Source organism: Myxine glutinosa, chromosome 5, assembly GCF_964187855.1.
Source record: "Myxine glutinosa chromosome 5, kmMyxGlut1.1, whole genome shotgun sequence".
NCBI lineage: Eukaryota > Metazoa > Chordata > Myxini > Myxiniformes > Myxinidae > Myxine > Myxine glutinosa.
In genome coordinates, this window is record NC_136265.1 from 147539069 (window position 1) to 147565601 (window position 26533).

A 26533-nucleotide genomic window follows, 5' to 3' on the forward strand; every position below is an offset into this window, starting at 1 on the left:
TCCTAAACTACCCCCTCACCCCTCCCCGCCAAGACGCCCCCTCACCCCTCCCCTCCTAGACTCCTGCCTCACCCCTCCCCTCCAAATCTCCCCCATATCCCATCCCTTTCAAATCCCTCCCCTTGTCCCTTCCCTCCCAAACTCCCCCCTCACCCCTCCCCTTCAAATCTCCCCACCCTCATTGCTTCTCAATTTCCCCCCTCTCACTCCCCCTCCTCAAAGCGTCCTCCCCGCTTCTTCCCCCTTCAAACTCTCACCTCCATCTCCCCCAACCTTCTGCCTCGCTCTTCCCCCTCCTCAAATAACACCTCATTGTGGCTCACCCAATCACCATCAAACCTTTTGTCCGCCCCATCCTTCCCTTTCTCCGAGCTATTCTGAAATCTCTGACACACCTTCAACAGCTCTCCCTACCTCTTCCACCTCTTCCACATCTTACCCTACCCCTCCTCCCCCCTGTTTGTATCTGATGCTCCCCCTTCCTCTTCATTAACGGTATGGACCTCAAACATCCGGGGCCTTCGTTCAAACTTAACTGATCTCTCCATACAGGTTGCTTCTGTCAAACCAGACGTGATCTGCTTAACAGAAACTTTCCTCCTTTATGATGTCTCTGATTCCTTAGTATCTCTCCCGGGTTACTCCCTCCTCCGGTATGATAGACCTGAGCCTCGTCCTGGAGGCGGGGTTGCTATCTTTATCAAAAACTCTCTTCCTCACTCGCCCTGCACTGCACTCTCTCCACCTCACCCCCAGGAATACCTCTGGCTACGGCTTCCCCTTCGCTCCCACCTCTTGTTCATATGTGTGTTGTACCGTCCACCAAACAGTGATGACTCCATCTACATCTCGCTGTCTGATGATATGGACCAACTTCTATCTACTCATCCCAACTCTCTCTTCCTCATATGTGGTGATTTCAACTGTCATCATGCCAGTTGGCTGGGTGTGGGTACCTCTCTCACCAGCCATGGCTCCTCAGCAAAGGACTTCTGCGACTCACTGGGACTGACACAATCTGTCAATTTCCCGACCCGGATCTCAGTCAACGGAACATCTTCTCTTCTGGACTTGGTTATGACTAACTTCCCTGAAAATGTCTGCTGCTCTTCTTCTGCTCCGATCGGATCATCTGATCATGTCCTTGTTAAAGTGGACATCTCTCTGACCATCCTCAGGGAGCCTGCTCAGCGTCGACGAGTCTGGCATTTCACTCAGGCCAACTGGCACGGTCTTCAAGCAGCCATCAATCATCTGGACTGGTCTCCCATCTCTACCACCTCTGACATCAACTCATCCTGGGAATTCTTCCAAAGTAAATTGCTCTCTCTCATGCACAGATTTATCCCATCTCGTCTTCAGTTGTCATACCCTTCCTCCCGTCCATGGTACACGGAATCTTGTGGTGAGGCTGTTGCCCAGAAACAACTTGCCTTCGTCTCCTGGAAAGCAAATCCAACGGAAGGAAATCTCATTTCCTTTCACAAAGCCCGAAACAAGTGTGTGTCCACCCTCAGGAGAGCCAGGAAACAATATCTCTCCGTTCTCAAGACCGAGATACTCAAGATATATTTTTATTTCAGCAATTTTCTGGAAGAAATGGTGCATTATTTGAAAAAAGTGCAAGGGTTTCCCCCACTAATTCTACCCCCACTGTGCATTCTACCCCCACTGAAAAGTGCATTCTACCCCCACTAATTCAACCCAGATCCACCTTGTTTGAAATTCCAACTTCTTTCCTGGAAGTCCTGGCAGTGTCCATATGTTTGTTACCTCTCCCACCGCCCCCTTCCCATGCCCCCCCCCCCCCAAAGCCCTCGCCCTCTCTCAGATCTCTCGATGTCTCCATGTCTCTCGGTCCCTGCTCTCAAATGTTGTGTTTGTGTCCTTCCCCCTCTCTCCCCATCTTGTCTACCGCTCCCGATGTTATATGTTTTATGTGTCGGTTTGTCTTTGTGTGTGATTAATGTTCGCTCTTTCACGAGCCTCGATCTTGTATACAAAAAATAAAAATAAAAATAAAAATCTCAACCTGTTCCTCTTCACAAAATCAATCACAGGCTCTATTCCCATCATTTTTCGCAATTCATCATTTGTCTTCCTCTCTCTCAACGATACTCCGCACATCCATCGAACCATTCGCATTTCCACCCTTTCCAACCTTCATTGCTGCTCTACGTTCATTACCCATGTCTCGCTCCCATAAATCATAGCACTTCTCACACGTGCAGCATACACCTTTCCCTTCAGCTTCAACGACACTCCCCTCCTCATCAGCACGCCACTCAGTTCCCGAAACTTCTTCCGTGCACATCTCACTCTAGCAACCGTTGCCGAGTCTGATCCACCTTCTCCATTCAGCATGTCTCCGAGGTAGCAAAATGTTTTCACACCTCCCAGCTTCACGCCGTCTCCAAGATCCAACTCAACATTTCCTCCATCTGCAGCTCCCTCTATGCACATCTTACATTTGAATGTAGCTGCCACACTGGTTAATGACCCTCTCAGACCACTACATTTTTGATGAACCCACCCAGCGCACATTGTACATTGAATGGAGTTCACTCCGACACCCTTCCTGCACACAGCACAGGGCCACTTCCCAGTTCTTTCCACCTCACCACATGCTTTACCACTTGCCATCACCTTCGTCTTTCCGATATTCACCTTCAAAGCTTTTGTCTCCATACATTCCTTCCACTTGTTCATCTTTTCCTTCAGTCCATCCATACTTTCCGCAATCAACACCAGATCATCTGCATACAACAACTCCCACGGTAAACCCTCCTTTACGTTCTGAGCCAGCACCTCCATCACAGCTACAAATAGTAGTGGACTTAGTACCGACCCCTGATGCACTCCCACCTTCACCTCAAACTCACCACTTTTCCCGTCCTTCGTCCTTACAGCTGTGCGCGCTCTTTTGTACATTGCCATCACTACTCTGATCAACCATTCCTCCACTCCTAACTTCCTCATTGCCCATGTCAATACTTTGCGTGGAACCCCATCGAATGCTTTCTCCAGATCAACAAACCCAAGAAACAACTTCTTCCTCTTCTCCATGTACTTCTCCTGCAACTGCCTCACATTAAAAAGCGCGTCTGTCGTTCCTCTTCCTGGCATAAATCCAAACTGCATTTCGTCGATCTTCACTTTCTTCCTTATCCTCCTCTCCAACACCCTTTCCAATACCTCCATTCCATGCTCCAATAACTTTATCACTCGGTACGAGCCACACTCTAGAGGGTCACCTTTCCCCTAGTGTAGAGGGACGAGGGTACTCATTTCCCAAACCACTGGAATGCAGCCTTCTTTCACCGCCAGATTACAGATCTCTGTCATTCTCTTCACACCCCAACTTCCTGCTGCCTTCAACATATCTCCCACAACTCCCGTCGGCCCTCCCGCTTTTCTACTCTTCATTGCTTTTATCACTTCCTCAACTTCCTTCTCAGTTATCTTCTCTGCCGGTCCTAAAACTGGGTTACTCTCTATGTTGCCATCCCATTCATTCTCTGTATTCAACAGCATTTCCATATATCTTTTCCATCTTCCTTTAATTCCATCTGGGTCCACAACGATTTGTCCCACTTCATCCTTCAATTAACTCACCCCCATCACATCACACCTCTCTTTCGCTATCTGCTTTGCAATCCTGAATACTGTTCTCTGACCCTCTTCCGAATCCAAGCATTCTCCGAACATTTTCCTGCATGCCTCCTGCGCCTTTGCTACCTCTTTCTTTGCAGCCTTCTTGGCTGCCTTATAACTTTCATGCTCTGCTGTTTCTGCTCCCGTACCCTTCGCCCTCTGCCACTCCTTGAACTTCATCCTCTTCTCGTCAATCCTCTTTCCAACCTCATCATCCCACCACCATGTTTCCGAGTGCCTCGGTGGTCCTTTTGTCCATCCACATACCTCACCAACGGCTCCCAACAGACTAGCTTTCATTGACATCCAACCACTTTCAAGCTCAACCACATCATCCTCGACCCTACTCAACCTCTCTTTTAATGCCTCCCTTACTGTCACCTCTTTCAACCTCCACACCTTCATTCTCTGGTGGTACTTCACCCGCCGAGCTCTCCTCGCACCTTTCACCCTTATGTCGCAGACAACCAAGTGGTGCTGTGAAACAGCCTCCTCCCCCGGGATCACCTTTGTGTCCCGGAAGTGCCCCCTATCTCGCCTACGCACCATCAGATAGTCAACGGTTGTCGTCGACCCACCTGACGTATATGTAACAAGCTTATTATCCTCTTTCTGGAACTGAGTATTACAAATCAACAAAGCAGCTCCATCAGCAAACTCCAAAATCCTTTCACCTTCTCCATTTCTCACACCATATCCGTAACCCCCATGAACTCCCTCAAAACCATCCATTCTCCTTCCCACATGTCCATTTAGGTCTCCTCCTACCACAACAACTTCCTCATCTTTCACGTTTTCCATCATCTTCTCTATCGCACACCAGAACTTGTCCTTCTCTTCATCGCTCCGACCAACCTGCGGAGCATATCCCGAGATGACATTCACTAAGAGCTTTCCAATCATCATTTTCACCATCATCAACCTATCATTCACTCTCGTCACACTCACCACACTGTCTACAAACTCCTCAGAAAACAGGACACCAACACCATTCACGCCCTCCAGGCACCCTTGCCACACAAACTTGTATTTCTGTCCCTGCTTACCCTTCACCATTCTCACACCACTTCCCTTCCATCTCGTCTCTTGCACACAACATATGTCCACTCTTCTTCTGACCAATACTTCCACCACTTCTCCTGATCTCCCTGACATTGTCCCTACATTCCATGTCCCAAACCTCAGAAACCGATCTCCACTTCGGGCTGTACCCTGCCCATATGTAGTTGTAATTGTCATGGTTCTCTTTTTGAGGCAATGTTTTTATGGCCGGATACCCTTCCTGACGCCAACCCTCTTAGTCGTCTCTTACGACATGCAGGGATACGGTGTACCTATTCGAATCCAGGGTATACACTGGGAAACGTTTAAAACATGGAAATTCTGAAGGGGGGTGGGGGGGGCATCACGGCTGCGGGGGCCCCATCAGCACCACGCCAAGTTTGCCTGGTCAGCACCACGGCGGCCTGGTCAGCACCACACCCTTGGAAAGGACTTCGATGCACGTCGGCCCGGTCGGCCCAGAGCCTGGCGTGAAGTCCAAGGACATCAGCACGTCATCCGAAAACAGCTCCGGTTGGTGCGAACCACTCGGTCAATGGCGCGAACCAGGTCCCGACACGCCCTTGCTCGCTTGGCCCCGATGAAGGCCTCACTGGGTGTTCTCCAAACAGGGGCAAAATCGCCCAGGCCGCGCTGGATTTCGGCAGCGGAAGCCTTGTGCGCTCGGCCCCGATGAAGGCCTCACTGGGTGTTCTCCAAACAGGGGCAGAATCGCCCAAGCTGCGCTGGATTTCGGCGGTGGAAAGCAGCCACGAAGCGACGATATTCGGTCGGGCTTTTCGTTGAATCTATGCTGCTGAATATCACACACGTCGGCCCGGTCGGCCCACAGCCTGGCGCGAAGTCCAAGGACATCAGCACGTCATCCGAAAACAGCTCCGAAAAACTCTTCCTCCGAGCTGCTCCTTGTTCTTCTCCTCGTATTCTTATCTCTCTAAATCACCAAGGGTCCAAGAAGCACCTTCGCAGGCAACCTCCCAATGCTCCGCCAGATGCATGCACCAAGTGTCTGAATCCGCGGTTCCTCTCGTACCCGTGCAGTCAATATGCCGCCAAATGGGTTAAACGAGCTCAGGATGAAAACCCCAACGAAAAATCCTCCTCACCACGGCTTTATTTAAACCATCCTCAAGTTACATGATATATTAAAAATCGATATTAAAAATTGAATTGTTTGTCTTCGTCAAGTGGGCAAGACATGTTCTGAAATCCACGAGCTCATGCAGAAGAAGAACATCCCTATTTGTCTGCCTACCATAAAGAGAATAGGTCTACAGCTACAGAAAACCGGTTCTACTGCAAGGAAGAAGGGATCTGGCCTAGAGCCACTAAAACTAAATATCACAGGCAACTGAAATTCTTAGTTCTCCAGGAAAGAAAGAAAAACCTACGAAAACTGTCAGAGGAGTTCAGAACTGCTGAAAACAAGACTGTTTCCAGAAGGACCATCACAAGAAGGACGTCTGATGCTGGTTTTGCCTCAAGATGTGCTAAGAAGACTCTATTATCGAAGAAAAACATTCAGGACAGATTGCAGTTTTTGGGTGAATATTGGAACTGTGATCCAGACTGGTTTCAGAGTTCTGTGGAGTGATGGATCAAGATTTCCGCTTTGCAGTGCCGCCCCAGAACGTTGCCTTCACAGATCTGGTGAAAGATTCAACCCTCGGTGCATTTCAACAACTGTGAAGCATGGAGGAGGTGGAATCATGGTCTGGGGTGAATTTTGATCTGCTGGTGTTGGTGAGCTGATAAGGTGTGAACAGTGAATTACTGCCAAGGAATACCAGAAAATATTCGAGAAAGGATTACTCCCCAGCCTCCAATAGTTATTTCCTGGAGAGAAAAGCAAAGAAGTCATTTTTCAACAAGATATTGCCTCTACCCATATTGTAAAATCCACAAAAAAGTAGTTGGAAAAAAAGTCCCTAAAATTTATGTTCTGGCCTGGTCAAACTCCCGATTTTAATCCCAAAGAGAATCTTTGGGCCTATATTCAGCACAAAGTTATTGGAAGGAAATTTGCAAATTCTGATCAAATTTGGGAAGCTGTCAAACATGAATGGGACAATATTGGCATTTCTCCGTGCAAGAAGCTTCGTGAAAGTTTGACCAAATGACTGGATTATTTAAACAAAGCCAAGGGACAAGCTATTCCGTGCTGATTTGTGCAGTTATTTATGCATGTTCTGGTGTTTCGGTGCTTTTTTTATGCCTCAAAGCACGTCAAAGGTGGCCGGAGGCATTATGTTTTCGGGTTGTCTGTCTGTCCTTCCGTGCGTCCGTCCGTCCGTCTGTACGGGCTAAACCTCGTTTGTCTCAACAACCACATGTTCGATTGAGACTAAACTTTCAGGGTAAGAGTGACAGAGATGCAGAATGTTTTTTAATGATAATTGTGACGTCATAGGTCACATGGTATGGCAGTCGTTTTAATCGAGTCGTTTTAAATTTTAATCCAAAATGTTTTAATCGAATTCCTTATCTTACAAATCTGAAATTGCATGCACATGATCTATGACGCATTTGTATTGAAATATTAAATTTATGATATCATAGGTCACATGGTTTAGCAGCCATATTGGATTTAACCTAAAACCTCAAGCAAACATCTTCTCCCAAACCACCAAATCGATTGACTCGAAAATTTACATGTGTCGTTGACTAGGCATGGCGATTAAAAGATGACCACAAAAACGTCATTGGTCACATGGTGTGGCAGCCATATTGGATTGAAGGAAAATATTAAATAATTATATCTCTGAAACCGCTTACCCTATCGATGCGAAATTTTACAAATATCATCTAACAGCATTGTTGCATATAGTTTGAAAATGATGATGGCGTAGGTCACGTGGTTTGGCAGCCATCTTGGATAGAAAAACGAACCTTATCCGATCAACACGAAACTTCACAAACGTGATCCCCTACCCATACATATGTAGAGTGTACATTTTTAAAGGTCATATGTCACGTGGTGTGGCAGCCATATTAGCTTTAAAGCCGATAATTAAAGAAATCTCTTCTCTGACACCGCTTCACCGATCCATATGAGACCTGTCCTGGCTTGTGAAAATGTGATACTTGAAAACAGCTGAAGGGATTTCAATCAAACTTTTTATTTTTAGGACAGTGAACAAGGGCATCTACCCGTTGTGGGACTATGCGAAGGCATATTGGTGACACAGTCGCATTGCTCTAGTTTTAATGTATGGTATTGACGGCTCATTTTTCACAATAAAGTTATAGAACAAGTTCGAGTTTCAGGGCATTTCGTCAATTTTTCAGTGTTATGCCCTTTTTGGACATCAAAATAGACATCGGTAGGGGAGATGCATTGCAAAGCACGTCTTGTTTATACTGATATCTGCTATTTCAAAGGTAGCCTGGGACCACCTCCTCCCTACCTCCCCTTTTAACGAAAATTTTGGTTGCCCCCCCCCTTGCAGAAGGTACATGTACTCCTAAGTTCATCTATTTGCCCAAATCATTACAAGGAGTTCTTTATAATGAAGGCAAGTTACTTGCTGCTCACTTTACCTCCATAATTCTATCTAAACGAGCTGCAATTGACAACGGTGATGCGAAGATCCATCCATTTCCATTTATGCATGAATCGGCTGAAAATATCCAAATACCTTTTACTTTCATGACAGGTCGATAATAGCTTCCGAACATTTGTATATTATAACTCCAACAAGGTGCAATACCGCTTGTTTTGCTCTTTCTGAGGTCAATTGCATACAACATGCGACGCGACCACCCGTTGAGCAGTCACGTGATATGCAATTTCCCCCTTCCTGGTTGTTGTTTCGTTTTCACCGATTAGCTCTCGGATGTCAAGCACACTCGGTCATGTAAAAATATTTACGTGCATGTTCTGCAGTTAAATAGAAACAACTTGGATAATTATTTCCGTTTTCGAGCAGCATCTTTTCCACAATAATTACAATTAGTACCCAACTCGACCTGCATAGGTTTGTTTGAAGATGCCTAATGAAGGGCCAGATGTTTATAGATACAGAATCGAAAATCATTTTGCACTCAGAATACTTCTGCTGTCACATTCCCAGGGCAAGCAAAGAGAACATGACAAGGGAAGGAAGAAGCGCTTCACCCTGCCATTGATGCTGAGTAGAGTGTTTTCAATCCACCGAACATCAAAATCCCCAACAACTTGGAGAATCCTTCATAAGGCATTTTGAGAAAGGAGCGGCAAAGTTTAGGCAAGGGTTCAGTGGGAAATCCACTGTGATGTCATATATATATATATCGATAAAGCATTCAAACAATTACATTCTAAAACAATGTCATTGGTTGTTATGAGGGTGCAGTAGAGCTCCTGGGAAATCAGTTTAAACTAGAAAGGGCAATCAGATTACAGACCCTCACCACGACCTGCTCATATTGTAATACTATGTACCTATAGACATACTCACATTATAATAGTATGTACTTTATAGACGTGCTCGCATTTTAGTAGTATGTACTTTATAGACGTGCTCATATTGTAATAGTATGTACTTTATAGACGTGCTTGTATTGTAATAGTATGTACCTATAGACATACTCACATTGTAATAGTATGTACTTTATAGAGGTGCTCGCATTTTAGTAATATGTACTTTATAGACGTGCTCATATTGTAATAGTATGTACTTTATAGACGTGCTTGTATTGTAATAGTATGTACTTTACAGACGTGCTCATATTGTAATGGTATGTACCTATAGACATACTCACATTGTAATAGTATGTACCTATAGACATACTCACATTGTAATAGTATGTACTTTATAGACACTAGAATACAAGACCCGTCGCTTCGCTTACGGAAATACCAATCTTTGCTGTGATGGCTAATCTAAGGGGGGGGGGGTGGGGGGGGGCGGGGGGAAGATTCTTGGGAGATCTATGGGGGAAGAAAAAAAAAGGGATTCCTGGGAGACCCTGCTCTCCTTGGAGGGATAACCAACGTCACATGTTGCCATTTGTAGTTTTGACACGCATGTCCATGTGCCCATCATTTGGGGGGGGGGGGGGGGGGTCACAAGCACTCCCAGGAGTTACCTGAATCCACCGTAGTTGGATTTATTGAAATCCGTTAATCCATTCTCAAGTTATAACATGACAAACAAACAGACAAACAGACACGGATCCTTTTATAATACTAGCGTGGCTCGGTGCGCTCCGCGTGCCTCACCACACGTCATTTCAGAGAGGTAGGCATCTTTGACCATTTCGGTGTCTTTTGGGTCCTCATGGTGTTTTGGGTCTTCAGGGCCATTTGGGTCTTCAGGGTCTTTTGGATCCTCTGGGCCTTTAAGGGTATTTTGGGTCTTTGGGGTGTTTTGGGTCTTCGGGGTGTTTTGGATCTTCGTGGGTGTTTTGGGTCTTCGGGGTGTTTTGGGTCTTCAGGGTGTTTTGGGTCTTCAGAGTGTTTTGGGTCTTCAGGGTCTTTTGGGTCTTTGGTGTCTTCAGAGGCTTTTGGGTCTTAAGGGTCTTTTGTTTCCTCTGGGTCTTTAAGAGTCTTTGGGGTGTTTTGGTTATTTGGGGTATTTAAGGGTCTTTGGGTCAAACGGGTCTTTGGGGTCTTCATGGTGTTTTGGGGTCTTCAGGGTGTTTTGGGTCTTCAGGGTATTTTGGCTCTTCAGGGTCTATTGGGTCTTCAGGGTCTTTTGGGTCTTTTTGGTCTTCAGGGTCTTTTTAGTCTTCAGGGTCTTTTTGGTCGTCGGGGTCTTTTGGGTCTTCGGGGAGTTTTGGGTCTTCGGGGTGTTTTGGGTCTTCGGGGTGTTTTGGGTCTTCGGGGTGTTTTGGGTATTCTGGGTGTTTTGGGTCTTTGGGGTGTTTTGGGTCTTCGGTGTGTTTTGGATCTTCGTGGGTGTTTTGGGTCTTCGGGGTGTTTTGGGTCTTCGGGGTGTTTTGGGTCTTTGGTGTCTTCAGAGGCTTTTGGGTCTTAAGGGTCTTTTGTTTCCTCTGGGTCTTTAAGAGTCTTTGGGGTGTTTTGGTTATTTGGGGTATTTAAGGGTCTTTGGGGTCGAAAGGGTCTTTCAGGGTCTTTGGGGTCTTCATGGTGTTTTGGGGTCTTCAGGGTGCTTTGGGGTCTTCAGGGTCTTTTGGGTCTTTTTGGTCTTCAGGGTCTTTTTGGTCTTCAGGGTCTTTTTGGTCTTCAGGGTATTTTTGGTCTTTGGGGTGTTTTGGATCTTCGGGGTGTTTTGGGTCTTCAGGGTGTTTTGGGTCTTCGGGGAGTTTTGGGTTTCGGGGTGTTTTGGGTCTTCGGGATGTTTTGGGTCTTCTGGGTGTTTTGGGTCTTCGGGGTGTTTTGGGTCTTCGGGGTGTTTTGGGTCTTTGGGGTGTTTTGGGTCTTCGGGGTGTTTTGGGTCTTCGGGGTGTTTTGGGTCTTCGGGGTCTTTTGGGTTTTTGGGTATTCGGGGTCTTTTTGAGCCTCAGGGCCTTGAAGGGTATTTTGGGTCTTTGGGGTGTTTTCGGTCTTCGGGGTTTTGGGTTCTTCAGGGTATTTTGGTGGTCTGAAGGGTCTTGGGGGAATTAAAGGGTCGTCAAAGGTACGAGGGGTCTCAGCAGTCTTAACGCAATTAAGACGGTTAATTAAGAGGGTGGTAATTTAATTTGAAGAAGAAGAACACGTTTTCTTCGAATATAAACATAACGACATACATAACGACATACAGTCACGTGAAAAAGTAAGTACATCCCATGTAAAGTTTTGACTTTTTCAACATATTTCAACATACAGCTATTTGATCTTCATTTCAACAATATTGATAGATAAAGGTGATATAATCTATCTATAATGCCAGTAATCTCTGTGTGTGATTCAACCAATCAGAGAGCAGCGAGCTATCACGTGTGCCGAACGTGGCGAACAGACTCTGCCTCGGACGGCACATTTGAGAGCGTATTCATTTATTTCACGTTGGCAAACTATGTTGCCGCTATGTTGGCGTTAAACTATGTTTTAAAACTAATTAAAACTAATTTGCGATTCTTTCGCTTTCCTGCGCGTTTGTGCACGCTATGGCGATTTCTTTACCAAACTCCGCAAGCCGTTCGCTTTGGACCAAACCATTTCATGTAAATAGAGGGGGGGGGGGGGGGGGATTGTCACCGTACTCGCAAGCCGTTCGCTTTGAACCAAACCATTTCATGTAAATAGAGGGGGGGGGATTGTCACCGTACTCGCAAGCCGTTCGCTTTGGACCAAACCATTTCATGTAAATAGAGGGGGGGGATATAATTTTAGATATATATATAGTACGGGCATGCCCTAGTCTATCTATAATTCCAGTAATCTCTGTGTGAATGTCTGTGTGTCTGTGTGTTTGTCTGTGACCGCTGTTTCTCGACAACCACGGGTCCGATATACTTGAAACTTGCCAGGTATATTGCTGGGGACCCGAGGATGTGCCTTTTTAAGGTTTCATATTAATCGGACAAGTAGTTACCGAGCTATGGCGATTTCTTTACCAAACTCCGCAAGCCGTTCGCTTTGGACCAAACCATTTCATGTAAATAGAGGGGGGGGGATTGTCACCGTACTCGCAAGCCGTTCGCTTTGGACCAAACCATTTCATGTAAATAGAGGGGGGGGGGGGGGGTTGTCACCGTACTCGCAAGCCGTTCGCTTTGGACCAAACCATTTCATGTAAATAGAGGGGGGGGGGGGGGGATTGTCACCGTACTCGCAAGCCGTTCGCTTTGGCTTTGCGAATGGACCAAACCATTTCATGTAAATAGAGGGGGGGGATATAATTTTAGATATATATATATAGTACGGGCATGCCCTAGTATAACAAATATCATGAAACATTTACATTTTGTGGTCCATTGTATAATTTAAATAAACATAAATGCAAATTTCCATGTGGGAAAAGTAAGTACACCCTTGGCTCTAATAGGTGGTATTGCCCCCTTTGGCAGAAACAACCTCAAGTAGGCATTTCTTTATAACTGTCTACCAGTCTCTGACATCGACTGGGAGAAATTTTTGCACACTCCTCCATGCAGAATTCTTTCAGCTGTGCGATGTTTGAGGGATTTCTTGCATGCACAGCTCGTTTCAAATCCCCCCACAACATCTCGATGGGATTTAGATCCGGGCTTTGACTTGGCCATTCCAGAACCCTCCATTTCTTTCTTTTCAGCCATTCCTTGGTGGATTTACTGGTATGTTTAGGGTCATTGTCATGTTGCAAGGTCCACCTTCGGTTGAGCTTCAACTTTCCGACAGATGGCCTCACATTATCCTCAAGCACCCTCTGGTACAATGAAGAATTCATAGTGGATTATATGATGGTGAGCTGCCCAGGCCCTGATGCAGCAAAGCTGCCCCAAACCATAATATTTCCACCACCATGCTTTGCAGTTGGTATCAGGTTCTTGTGGTCAAATGCTGTCTTTGGTTTTCGCCAAACATGTCTTCTTGTACTGTGGCCAAATAGCTCTACCCTTGACTCATCTGTCCAGAGCACATTGTTCCAGAAGTGCTGGTCTTTGCCTAGGTGTTCATTGGCAAACTTTAGTCTTGCCCTGATGTTCTTCCTGGACAGCAAAGGTTTCCTCCTGGCATACCTCCCATGTAGATCAAATTTGTGCAGCCTCTTTCTAATGGTAGACTCGTGCACTTTGACATCAACAGGGGCAAGAGCTACCAGTAGGTCACGTGATGACATTCTGGGGTTCTTAGAGACTTCTTCCCCCTACCCACCTCCCCCCACCCCGCCACCCCCGGAAAGCATTTATCTGTGTGTTGGGTGTATGCATGTTTGTAAATCTGAAAATCAAGAGAATGACTTGAAACAAGGAGATGAAGTCATTTGGCCCATCATTGCCATGGTGCACTCTTGCGTTTTTTTTTTTGTTTTTTTTTGCTCCAGTTTTAAACATCAACCTTCCTGTTTACTATAGTGTAAACAACCCCATTTTGATCAGGTGATGCAGCTTGTACATATGTCGGTGTACAGTTAATATTTTTTGTTATTTAACCCGAAAGAATTAACTTTCCATGTATTAAAAAAACAACTGAGCAACAACAAAAAAAAGCAACAACAAAAAGTTTCTTCACTCTCTGCAGACCTGGACAAAATTACAAGCTGGTCAAACAAGTGGAGCATGTCTTTCATTCCTGACAAATCTCACACTCTTACTATGTCTCTCCGAAAAGACAGACTGGACAACCCTCCCATCTACTTTCTCAACAATCCTCTTAAAGAAGTTCTGTCACTCAAGCTTTTGGGTCTCACTATCAGCCATGATCTTTCCTGGGAAAACCACATTTCCAAGCTGGCCTCCAAAGCCAGTCGCCGACTGGGCATCCTCCGTCGTGCGAAGTCCTTCCTTGGCGCAACAAAGCTAAACACCACTTGTAAGGCTTTCATCCGCAGCTCAATGGAATACTGCTCTCCCCTCTGTGTTGGTGCTCCTGCCTCACACCGAGCTCGGATTCACGCTGTAGAAACCAAAGCTTTCAGGATTATTGTAATCTCCCACAGTGAAGCTGATTCTGAGGGCTTTTCTCTCTCTCACCGCAGGCAGGTTGGTGGTCTTTCTGTCTTCTCTGGCCTGGCTCCCCCAGCTCTGTCTGTGCTCTGTCCCCCAAATATTCTTTAAGGTCACACAAGAACTGCCAGCAACCCTCTTCTGGTGAAACTGCCAAAATCAAGACTCTCTGCTCACCTTCACTCTTTCATTCCTCTTTTCTCCGGCCTCTGAAACAAACTCCGACACTCCCTCCAGGTCTTTAAAACAGCTGTTCACCACCATCTCTTATCTTCCCCCATCCAAAACCTTGATCTTTTCTACCCCCGTTAATACACCCCAAATCCACCTCTTTCAATCTCCGACTTCATTCCTGAAATTACTAGTAGTGTTAATTTGTTTTATACCGTGTACCCCCCCCCCCTCCCCTCCCCATCCTTCTCCCCACGCCCCAGCTCTCTCCGTCCCACAGATTTCCCGATGTCCCTGTTCTCTACTGTTGTGATTGTGTGCTTCCCCCTCTCTCCTCATCTTGACTCCCCCTCCCTTTATGTTTTATGTGTCCGTTTATGTTTTTTTGTATTTAATGTGCTAATGTGTGTTTAATGTGCTGGCTCTTACACGAGCATTGATCTTGTATACAAAAAAAATTAAAAAATGTATACCTACTTTTGACATCCTGTAGAAAAATTATACATATACATACAGATGAGCTCCTTAAAAGATGAGCCCCTCCTCCCCCATATACACGAGTATGTATGTATATATATATATATATATATATATATATATACGAGTGCAGATATATATATATATATATACGAGTGCTCGTATACACATCACATATAGACCTGTCTCATGTTTTTGTTAAATTTCAATGCAAGATTCGCTTTTAACTGTGGTGCAGACGTTAAGGGGAGAGGGGGTCGGTATTGAGTGGTAGCATGTTGCCCCACCTTTCCTCCCAGGGTTATCGTTCCTCCAATTTACTCTCCAAAACATTTGCAGCTTATGCACAAGAGGTTCCACAAAGATGAAAGAATATAAGTTATAGTAATGTTACCTGTAGGTTTAGAAACCTTAAGGAGAGGATTTCCAAATGTAAACCAACAGACGATCTGGGAGTTCTGCAGCCGAAAGGAGTGATGCCCGCGTGCGGACGTTCCAGCACACACTGCACCGTCGCTGGGGATGGGAAGAGCTTTACCCAAGGCTCTCCCCATTACATCCACCAACCCTCCCTCTCATTCCACCCGCACGCCTTGTTTCTCTCCCAAGGCTGTCCCCTTAGCAACACCACCGCCTTAACTTATCACGACCGGTGAGTTCGCGGAGAGTCGGGTTGGTTCGGGCAAGTCATTTTGGATGAGTCATTAGGTGACTAGATGAGTCTTGTTCGTGACCGCTGGGACGTTCAAGGCCTGACTGACACAAATGTAAGTCTGGGAAAGAAACCCGAGTATGGTTTCCGGCTGATAATCAGAAAAGTTTGTTTCGAATTTAAACACTCACGCATCACTTTGCTGCCGCGTGCTTGCTGTTACTTGCTCCTTGTTGCTTCCAACGGGATCAAACACTAACAAGAAATCCCGATTTCACTGCACCTTGCTTATTTTGCTTTGATTTAGCATTGAAATGCAATTTTAAATCGAGTTACCTGAGGCATCCAAATGTTCTTGGAAGGAGATACAATAAACCAAGAATATGAAAACTTTTTACATTCGTCTATCTTAAGTGCTCTATATAGAATGAGTAGATTTTTGTACTTGTTAATTATCTGTGCTTATATGTTGGAAAATGAAAAACCTTGAACTTTTAGGGACTATTTGTGAGTATCTCTGGAAGAAGGGAAATAATATTGTTTCGGAAGAGTCCGAATTAATCGGAGGGAAGGGGCATGTTTGGAGCATCCGACAGCAATAGGAGGGCAGGGTGAAAGGTCAAAGGTTCTGTCACATTTGCGTACATAAAATAGGTCGTGCCCATTGGTGTGATGAAGTAACTTATCATCCTTCCAGACCGATGAATTTGTTACTGTGGCGAGTTGGGGTCTTCCCGAGGCCTTCAGGAGATTTCAAACCCTGTGACCCAGCTATGACCCCACTGCCCCACCATCAGCTCGTTGCCTTTTTACTCTTATCACCTCACTCTTACATGAGCCTCGAACTTGTAGAGAAAAAAGCCCTCCTGACCAACAGGTGTAAGTCGTGATTAACCTCGATTCGATATTGAATCTATATATTAGTACAATCATCCTACATCGATTTGTGACATTGAGGATAAGCTCTCAATATGTGCAAAATCCTTCAATGGCTCAGTGTCTCAAGCAGCCTCTGACGGTGTAGCCTCGCACCGGCCTTCTCGTGGCCCCATTTTAGCCTCCCTATCAGGGTTACGTGAAGTCATGGGAGCAGGTGGTGGATGGCCATGCAGACAGCTGGCACATATTGCCAGTAATGGCCGCATAGCCTTGATGCTAGGCACAGGGTTATCTTCTGGGAAACAATGGCTCGGATGACCCGTCTGGCATAGACTGCCCAGAAGAAGGCAATGGCAAACCACTTCCGTATATGCCAATAAAACAATGATCAGAAATCTATGAGATAAAGCTAAGAGGTGCTGGGTGACGAGCCCCTCCTCCCCCAGGTTTGAAAGCACCCAACTGGCTACTGGGGAAGAGCTACGTGCTTTGATGAGTCGGACTGTCCGTTATGATATGAGACTGGGTCAAACCCGCAAGAAAATCCAGTCATTAAGGTTGTCAGAACTGAAAGTCGAACTATGGGTTTCACAAAAGTTCACAAAGTTCGAGAAGGTCAATGCAAGGTCAATGATTCGGGGAAAGTTAGATGTAATAAAGAGAAATTAAGATGAAAAAAACTGAAATTCTGATGATAGGTGAATTCAGATAGACTGGATTTGGGCAGTTTCAATTTGACGGCAACAAAATGTTCTTTTCTGACGACGAAACCTGTAAAAGAAATGGAGTGGCAGTGATTTGCATCAATAAGATAATGGACACAGTACTGGGATACAGCCAGGTCATTGATATGTTCAAAGGCCATCCAGTGAACACCACCATCATTCAGATACAGTCGTGGCCAAAAATATTGGCACCCTTGCACTTTTTTCAAATAACTCACAATTTTCTCGAAATATAAGTTCAAATTTACAAAAGTATTTGGTCTCCACAATTCTTTATTTCGCTTTTAATATTACAGTGAAGGAGCTGGGGCTCCCACGTCGATCGGAAGAATGGACGCGACAAAAAGCTGGAATTCATCCGAGTTGCTTTAATCAAACCAAACACTCAGGCACTCTGAAAAGCCCGTTTATCGGGCAGCAATATATATACATATTATCCCGGAGCGTTTGCCCAGGAAAGGCGAGAGGGGGCGTGGCCCAGCGTCCTGGCTGCGGCCTGGCAAGTTGAGGGCGAGCCTGCCCCGGCATGCCCGGGCATGCCCGGGCGTCCCGACCGAGGCCTGGCAAGTTGAGCGCGGGCCTGCCCGGGCGTCCTGGACGAGCCCGGCATGGTGATCGCTCCGCGTCCTTGATAGGTGCAAGGCGATTGTGAAAACCCAGCGGTAGCCGCTACACACGTCCCCCCAGAATCGACTTGCACCGGCAGGGTCAATTTGAGGGGGGTCCTGATGACCCGGCCGAAGCGACCCCTGGCGGGTCGTGGGAGGGGGTCCGGTGTGGTGGTGGGCGGTCGAGTGGGGGGCACCGTGGACGGGGGGCGGCCTCGCCACGGCGGAAGGGCCACCCGTGGTGGGTGGTCGACGTCCACGTGCGCCGGCTTGAGGCGGTCCACCGCAATCCGGTCCGACCTGCCGCCGATGTCGATGACGAACGACTTGTCGTCCCGTCGCAGCACCCGGAAGGGCCCGTCGTACGGCGGCCGGAGTGGCCCCCGATATGCGTCGTGACGCACAAAAACATACTCTGCTGTGCAAAGTGCTGGGGGGACGTAGGACTGGGGGTCACCGTGGTGGGATGTTGGCACGGGGGCAAACCGTCGGGCGGCCTCCTGGAGGTCCGAGCGCTGGTGAGCTGCGGACCAGGGACTGGTAGCGTCGGGCACGAATTCGCCCGGGACGCGTAGCGCCTGGCCATAGACAAGCTCGGCGGTGGATGCCTGGAGGTCCTCCTTGGGGGCCGTGCGGAGGCCCAAAAGGACCCACGGCAGCCGGTCGGCCCAACCGCCGTCTTGAAGGCCGGCCATGAGCGCGGCCTTCATGGAGCGGTGGAATCGCTCGCACAACCCGTTTGCTTGGGGGTGGTAGGCCGTAGTACGGTGGAGCTTGACCCCCAGGTTGCGGGCGACCGCGCCCCACAGCTCGGAGGTGAACTGTGGTCCGCGGTCTGACGAGATGTCCGCCGGTGCGCCGAAGCGGGCGACCCAGGTGGCGATGAAAGCCTGCGCCACGTCGGCGGTGGTGGTGGAGACGAGGGGAACGGCCTCCGGCCACCTGGTGGTCCTGTCCACCATGGTGAGCAGGTGTGTGAACCCCCGTGACGGGGGGAGGGGGCCCACCAGATCCACGTTGACGTGGTCGAAACGTCGTTCGGGCACGGTGAAAGGTGCCAGCGGGGCCTGGGTGTGTCGGTGGACCTTGGCCCGTTGGCAGGCCGTGCAGGTGCTGGTCCAATCGCGGACGTCCCGACGAAGGCCGTGCCAGACGAATCGCGCCGACACCAGCTTCTGGGAAGCTTTCCGGCCCGGGTGGGAAAGGCCGTGGAGGGAGGCGAAGATGCGGCGTTGCCAGGTGACGGGCACGATGGGGCGAGGCTGGCCTTGGGAGACGTCGCAGAGCAGGACAGTGTCCGCGAAGGGGATGTCGGCAAGGCGGAGGCCCGTGTCCGCCGCCCGGAGGGCTTGCACCGTGGTGTCGGTGGTTTGGTCCGCCGCCATAAGCGCAAAGTCCACGCCCAGGTGGACCGCGTTCGCGCTGGCCCGGGAAAGACAGTCGGCCACGGCGTTGTTTTTGCCGGCGACGTGCCGGATGTCCGTGGTAAACTCCGACACGGCGGAGAGGTGGCGCTGTTGGCGGGCCGACCACGGCTCCGTGACCTTGGCCATGGCGTAAACCAACGGCTTGTGGTCGACGAACGCAGTGAAAGGTCGGCCCTCCAGGAGGTGGCGGAAATGGTGGATGGCCAGGTGTAGACCGAGGAGCTCCCAGTCAAACGTGCTGTATTTGAGCTCGTTCGGCCGGAGCTGCCGGCTGAAAAAAGCGAGTGGCTGCCAAACCCCGTTCACCCATTGCTCATGTACGGCGCCCACCGCGTAGTCGGAGGCATCCGTGGTGAGGGCGATGGGAGCGTTGAGCACCGGGTGAGCGAGCAGTGTTGCGTCGGCGAGGGGCCGCTTTGAGCTTTGGAAGGCCGCATCCATTGCTGCGGACCAGGCGATGTCGTGCTTGGCCGGCTTGCCCCGGAGGGCTTCGTAGAGGGGCCGCATGAGTTGAGCAGCGCGGGGCACGAAGCGGTGATAAAAATTCACCATTCCCAGGAATTCCTGCAGGGCCTTTATGGTGCGGGGACGCGGGAACGTGGTGATGGCCTCGACCTTGGTTGGCAGCGGCACGGCCCCGTTCTTGGTGATGTGGTGGCCCAAAAAATCAACGGCCGTCGTGCCGAAGTGGCATTTGGCCGGGTTGACGATGAGGCCGTGCTCGCTGAGGCGCCCGAACAGTGTTCGGAGGTGGAGGAGGTGCTCGGCCCGGGACGTGCTGGCGACGAGGATGTCGTCCAGGTAAACGAAAAGGAACGGCAGGTCACGCAGCACGCCGTCCATCAAGCGCTGGAACGCCTGAGCCGCGTTCTTGAGACCAAACGGCATCCGCAAGAATTCGAATAAGCCGAACGGCGTGATGACTGCCGTTTTATGGACGTCGGCCGCCCTGACAGGTACCTGGTGATATCCCCGTATCAGATCAATTTTCGAAAAAATGACCCGTCCCGCCAGACGGCGGAGAAGTCTTGGATATGCGGGATCGGGTACCTGTCGGGGGTGGTAGCGTCATTGAGACGGCGGTAGTCGCCACACGGGCGCCATCCACCCCCCGGCTTTGGCACGATGTGCAGTGGTGAGGCCCACACGCTATCGGAGCGCCGCACGATGCCGAGGTGCTCCAACGCGTCGAATTCGGCCTTCGCCACGGCGAGCTTGGCTGGGTCGAGGCGGCGGGCCCTGGCATAGACCGGCGGGCCCGTGGTTGGTATGTGGTGCTCGATCCCATGCCGTACTGCGACGGCCGAAAACGTCGGCCGCGTGAGGGCCGGGAACTCCGTGAGCAGGCGAGCAAACTCGTTCGCCGCCGGGACGGCGCATGCCAGCTCGGTCGGCGCGGAGCTGCTCAATGTGCATACCAGGGAGCTGAAGGTTTCGGCGTTGATTAAACGACGCCGTTGGACGTCCACCAGCAGTCCGTGTGCGCAGAGGAAGTCGGCGCCTAGCAGAGCCATGGGCACGTTTGCGGTTACAAACGTCCAAGCAAAGCGTTGGCCGCCGAAGCAGAGGGTGACGTTGCACGGGCCGAAGGTGCGGATGGTCGATCCGTTGGCCGCAACCAAGGAGGGGCCGCAAACCGCGGATTGCCTGTCCTGGTCAGAGGCGGGTATGACGCTCAGTTGGGCGCCGGTGTCGCACAGGAAGCGCCGTCCGGACGCTTTATCCGTGATGAACAGTAAGTTGCCCGTGTGGCCGGCGCTCATGGCTGGTAATGAATGCCGGCCCGGCCGTTTCCCGGCCTGCCGAAGGTGCACGGGGGTCGGCATGTCCGGGCCTTCTGTCCGAACCTGGCATGATAGTAACACCACGCTTGGTCAGGTGGAGGCCCCGGTCGTCGTGCTGGAGGTGGTCGGCTCGGTGTAGCGGCCGCCAATTGCGTCGGCAGTTCGGTCGTCGACCGTGCCGGGTGCTCGGGTGCCATGGGTGTTGCGTCGGACGGCGGTGGGTCCCATGTCGCCGCTGCGATGCGCTGTCCTGCGGCGGAGATCTTGTCGGCTTCTCTGGCAAGGGCCCGGGGATCTGTGATCGTCGTGCTTGCCAGGGCGAGGCATACCAGGTTAGGCAGCTGACGGAGGAACAGCTCCCGGAACAGGAATGCCGGAGAGTGCTCGCCGAGCAGTGAAAGCATGTAGTCCATTCGCTCGGAAGGGCGCGTGTCGCCGAGCTCGGGCAGGTCGAGCAGGCGCCGTGCGCGTTCCGCCGATGGGAGGGCGAAAGCGTCGAGGAGAAGCTTCTTAATCGCGCCGTATTTGTCAGCGGCTGGCGGGCTCTCGAGGAGGCTCAGGGCGCGGGCCGCAGTGGCCGAACCGAGCGCTGCTACCACATGGTGGAAGCGAGTGTCGTCGGCCGTGATGCCTCGCAGGGCGAACAGGGAATCCGCCTGTGCAAACCAAACCGCCGCGTGAGCCTCCCAGAAGGTAGGCAGTTTAAGGGCGACTGCCGTGTCCATGTCGGTAGGTCACCAATGAAGGAGCTGGGGCTCCCACGTCGATCGGAAGAATGGACGCGACAAAAAGCTGGAATTCATCCGAGTTGCTTTAATCAAACCAAACACTCAGGCACTCTGAAAAGCCCGTTTATCGGGCAGCAATATATATACATATTATCCCGGAGCGTTTGCCCAGGAAAGGCGAGAGGGGGCGTGGCCCAGCGTCCTGGCTGCGGCCTGGCAAGTTGAGGGCGAGCCTGCCCGGGCATGCCCGGGCGTCCCGACCGAGGCCTGGCAAGTTGAGCGCGGGCCTGCCCGGGCGTCCTGGACGAGCCCGGCATGGTGATCGCTCCGCGTCCTTGATAGGTGCAAGGCGATTGTGAAAACCCAGCGGTAGCCGCTACAACAGCACCTTTGTTTTTTTTATTCAGAACTTAATATATCCTTTTAAATCAGAAAATAAAAAGAAATGGCATTGACAAAATTATTGACACCCTTGACTTAATATTTGGTAGTACAGCCTTTGGACAAAATAACTGCAGTCAAGCGCTACCTATAGCCATGAATGAGCTTCCTACACCTTTTTACTGGCAGTTTGGCCTACCCTTCTTGTGTAAACTGCTCCAGTTCTCCCAGATTTGAAGGATGCCTTCTCCTAACTGCTGTTTTTAGATCTCCCCACAGGTGTTCAATGGGATTTAGATCTGGACTCATTGCTCGCCACGTCAGAACAGTCGAGCGTTTTGTGTTGAACCATTCCTGGGTGCTTTTTGAAGTGTGTTTGGGGTCATCGTCCTGCTGCAAGACCCGTGACCTTTGACGGAGACCTCGCCTTCTGACACTGGGTTCAACATTGCGCTCCAAAATGCCTTGGTAATCTCCTGATTTCACGATGCCATGCACAAATTCAAGGCACCCAGTGCCAGAGGCAGCACAGCAACCCCGAAACATCACTGAACCTCCTTCATGTTTGACTGTAGGGATGGTGTGCTTTTCTTTGAAGGCTTCATTTTGTTTTCTGTAAACATAGAGATGATGTGCTTTACCAAAAAGCTCTAATTTGGTGTCATCTGTCCACAGGACATTCTCCCAGAAGGATTTTTGCTTATTCAGGTGTGTTTTGGCAAACACCAGTCGGGCTTTCTTATGTCTCTCTCTCAGCAGTGGGGTCCTCCTGGGTCTCCTTCCATATAACCCCCTTCATTGAGTTGATGACGGATGGTGTGAGTTGAAACTGTCGTACCTTGTGTCTGAAGGTCAGCTTGAAAATGTTTGTCAGTTGATCGAGGTGCTTTCTCCACCATTCGAACAATCCTTTTCTGTAATCTTCGATTAAGTTTTCTCTTTCGGCCACTTCCAGGGAGGTTGGCTACAGTGTCATGGGCCTTAAACTTCCTGATAACATTGGGTATGGTGGACACAGAAGCATCAAGGTCTCTGGAGATGGACTTGTAGCCTTGAGATTGTCCATGCGTTGGCTACAATCTTGTGTCTGACCTCCTCAAACAATTCTCTGGTTTTATTTATTTTCTCCATGCTCAATGACACAAAACAGCAGAATGACTCCTTTTCTCTATTCAAACTGGGTGAATGAGTGATTTTTTTATATTTTAGGCACCTGCAACTGACCACAGGTGAGTTCAATTCCAAAGTAAAGGAGAATCACCTGCTTGGAATCTAATTATTTCCAACAACTTCCAAAAGGTGCCAATAATATTGTCCTGGGCATTTTAGGATTTCTAGGTTGAACAAGCTAAGATTTAGTAATTTTTTCAGATTTTTTTGTTTTGTTCCACTGCAAACCAAAGAAATACATATGTGGTGAAAAGGTGAAAGTAGTCAGCCTACAAACCATTGCCAAAGAAAGGGGGTGCAAGAGAATGTTCAAATAACGGAACGATTTTCTTGATTTCATATGCGAGTAAGATATTACTAAAGATCATTCAACACAGATTAGAAGATTCCATTAAGGGAGAAATGCCCGTTGAGCAAGCGGGTTTCAGATGAGGAAGAGGAACTAGAGATCAAACCGCATGTCTGAGTTGGATCAAGGAAGCTGCCATAAGAACAGAGTACGGAGAGACACAAAATGTTTACAATTATAAAAGAGGTTAGACAGGGATGCATGCCCTCCCCTTACCAGTTCAATCTGTATCGTGAGTACATCATGAAGCTGGAATCATGATTGGAGGAAGATGTATCAACAATCTAAGGTATTCTGATGATGCCACTCTCTTAAGGGTACCTCACACCAAAAAATGGTTTTTACGGACGTCCACGGATGTTCTTTCTATGGCAGCGTTGCGATTTTTTGAGCAAAATCGTGAACACCCGGGAGAGGATTTTGCTTGACCGTGACCGATTCACAGCGGTTTATTACGGTTTAGTACGGACTGCTACGGCTTCGTTGCGGATATACACGGCGGAGATACGGTGCCTCTACGTTTGCTTGCGGCTCCTTACGGTTCCCGGCCCAGAATATAAAAACGCCCCCCCACCCTCCGCTCTCCCCTCATTCTGCTGCTGACTTCCAAGGGGGCAAGACCTATCCATGAGAGCCATGGACGGAGCACCCGCTGCCCAGAGAGTCCAAGGAGAGGGAGAATCCTTGCGGATGGTTAAGATGGCCTTACGGAGTCTTACGGTGGTGTTACGGCAGTTGCGGAAGCGTTGAGGAGGCGTTGAGGAAGCGTTGCGGTCTAGATTTCCGTAGCACTGCCGTAATTGTCTTACGAGAGTTTTGGTCCAGACCAAAACTCTCGTAAGAAATTACGACCCCTCCCGGACGCTTAAGGATCCATACGAATGCTCCAGGAAGCGTTGAGGATGTCCCAGGTGCCACAAGGAATGCTCCCGGTTGTGCACGATTTTTTCGCCGCAACGCCGCCGTAAACGTCGTAACGACCCCGTAACGCAGGTGTGAGGGGGGTTTTAGTACAAGTTAAAGAAGGCTTGATGAAATTACTGCAGATACTGAAGAAGAAAAGTGAAAAAGCTGCTATTTAATCAAACCTAAAAAAGTCTAAAATGTTGTCAACTAAGAAGATCGCCGTGTTGAGATTGGGAGACTATCATGTGGAACTAGTGGGAAGTTTCATCTTCCTGGGTTCTAGGATTGAAATGAGTGGAGAATGAAGGAGAAATTAATAGGTTAGCATTAGGGGGAATAGCAATGTCAGGATTGGCAAAGATCTGATAATAGAAACCAAGAGGAGGCTGGTGAATACTCAGCTGTAATGTATGGATGTGAGTCATGGACAGGATATTCATATAATCATTGCATATCGATTCTATATTTGTGCAATCATGAGACATTGATTTTTCACAGAATGATAAAGTTCAAGCTACATTGGAAATTGGAATTGTAAAAAACTTAGAAAAGATACATCGGATCACAAATTGGAAATCGTCCCTTGCTGACATGACCAAGAGGTGTTGGCTAGGTGTACCTGTGCAGGTGTAAAGGAAGACGACTCTGTTCTGACAGATTTCCTGGGGAGAACCCAACAAACGATCAAAATGCATGAACGTTCGTGTACATTGAGCAGAGGATATCTTCCAATACACAATTGAATGAATGAATGAATGATCGTTTTAAGGCCATTTTTATCCGCTAAAGCGGGGGTTAGCCTTGCGGGCCCCATGACAATCATGGTTCCCTGTTTGAGGCAATGTTTTTTTTTATGGCCGGATGCCCTTCCTGACGCCAACCCTTGGTCACGCTCTTACGATGAGCAGGGATACAGTGGTGCCTATTCTGAATCGGGGTACACACCATGATCATTCATCCCAGCAAGCTGGTACTCAATTTGCCGACCTCGGAAGGATGACAGGCCGAGTCAACCCCCCTGGTGTTAATTCAGCGATCGACCGGGATTACGAACCCAGGATCCTAGGATCCCAAGCCGGCACCCTAACCACTAAGCCAACGCCAGGCCATACCCATACCAATCGGCCATACCCACATTCCCATACACAGTTATTTTGTTTTAAATGAATCCTAACTTAAACCTTGATATTCAATTCTGCACAGGGCTGGTAGGATAGCCTAGACTCCCTAGAGGTATGTGCACTCACCTCTGAGCTGTCGTGGCTGGACTCGATGTTTGGCACAGCTGTAAACTGCCATCCTGGTGTTGCACAGGCCTCAATCCCTCAGATGGTCGTTAAACTGGGTGTCCCCTCTGCTAGTACTACATAGTTGGTGGACATTAAATATCTCATGGCGACTCGTTAAGAGTGGATGAGTTATTGCCAGCAGACTTGAACAAATCGTAAATTCCTGATCTAGCCTCCAGGGGGGCGCAGCATCAGCAGCAGAGCTGCACCCCCACCCCGGATTATGGAACTTGCAGCATCACGTGCTGCATACGAAAGAACAAGACAAGAAAGACGTCATGTAGAGCACGGTACTTGCAAAATCCACCTCTACCCAAAATAAAACGTTGCCATGGATACATCAAATTGTCCATTTCATGAAGATTAAAAGTGACGATCTTAATCAAAGCTCGAGTCAATTGGATTAAAATTGATGATTTTTCAGATGAAAATTGATGATATTAGAAGTGTGACCTCGAATTGACCTTTGACCTTTTGAACTCAAAAATAGTTGCTTTCCCAATTCAGTGATGCACTATGCAATTTTCGTAAATCTTCGGGGTAATCGGATGAAAATGGACCGTTTTTTCAGATGAAAATGGATGATTTTAGAAGTTTGACCTTGAGTTGACCTTTGATCTTTTGACGCTAAAATAGTTGGTTTTCCAAATTCTGTGTTGTACTATGTAATTGCTCGTTGATTTTCAGGTTAATCAGATGAAAATTGATGATTTTAGAAGTTTGACCTTGAGTTGACCTTTGATCTTTTGACGCTA

The 26533-nt window shown here is 48.7% G+C and overlaps 1 protein-coding gene across 1 annotated transcript in view; it reads right to left on the reverse strand.

Moving 5' to 3' along the window:
• Window positions 1-15410, reverse strand: part of LOC137426956 (uncharacterized) — a 145790-nt gene extending 130380 nt beyond the window's left edge. Inside the window, exon 1 of the mRNA XM_068116018.2 lies at window positions 15275-15410. The gene's annotated coding sequence lies outside the window, so the exon portion shown is untranslated. The remainder of the gene's footprint in view (window positions 1-15274) is intronic.
• Window positions 15411-26533: the final 11123 nt, after the last annotated feature.